General features: G+C 37.5%; 1 pseudogene; it reads right to left on the bottom strand.

The window, feature by feature from the left end:
- Window positions 1-239: 239 nt before the first annotated feature.
- On the bottom strand, window positions 240-435 carry LOC120779948 (annotated as a pseudogene).
- Between the last annotated feature and the right edge of the window lie 224 nt (window positions 436-659).

The following is a 659-nucleotide window of genomic DNA, read 5'->3' as shown; positions in this document are numbered from 1 at the left end:
CGCTTCATTCATAAAAACAGAGGCCGTAACATCTCCCCGAGCATGCCTTTGCCAACAAGTCGTCTTTTCGCGACAATGGCAGAAGCCAAAACTAATAAATTGCACAACTTTCTGGTGCTTCTCGCAAAAATCTTCGTCGATATGTATTCACGGAATGAATGATCCTGAGAAGTATAGTCTTAACTTTTCAACGGCTAACGCAGAGCATTTCAACCAAAAGGAATTTATTCATTAAAATCACCTCCCGTTTTATCCATTGTAAGCGAAAGATTTTCGCAGAAACATCATTTCTAATATGCCACAAGACAAAATTAGAAATAAACTTCTTAAACCCCACGCTGTCAGATAAAACGATATACCTCGTCATCGCGGGTCGATTTCCAAAAAATGTAAATGAAGACTAACTACAGGTATGATCCTGTAAAGTATAGTCTTAATTTTTCAACGGCCAACTCGCGACCTTGTAAGGTCAAATTCAACTGATTAATTTGTTCACTTATGTCCACAAGTAAAGCTAGATCTAATATAAAATTTGGATCTCTAAAAGATATAAGAAGTTCTTGGGACTCTGCTGACGAATCGTTTTCTAAAAATAAGGCAATTTCCCTGCGCAAATCAAAAACTCGCTTTAAACTTTTTCCGCGACCTCTGTAAACAGT

This window comes from Bactrocera tryoni, unplaced genomic scaffold (genome assembly GCF_016617805.1).
Source record: "Bactrocera tryoni isolate S06 unplaced genomic scaffold, CSIRO_BtryS06_freeze2 scaffold_11, whole genome shotgun sequence".
Lineage (NCBI taxonomy): Eukaryota > Metazoa > Arthropoda > Insecta > Diptera > Tephritidae > Bactrocera > Bactrocera tryoni.
Note: the sequence above shows the minus strand (reverse complement) of the source record. Positions and strands in the feature narration are given on the sequence as shown.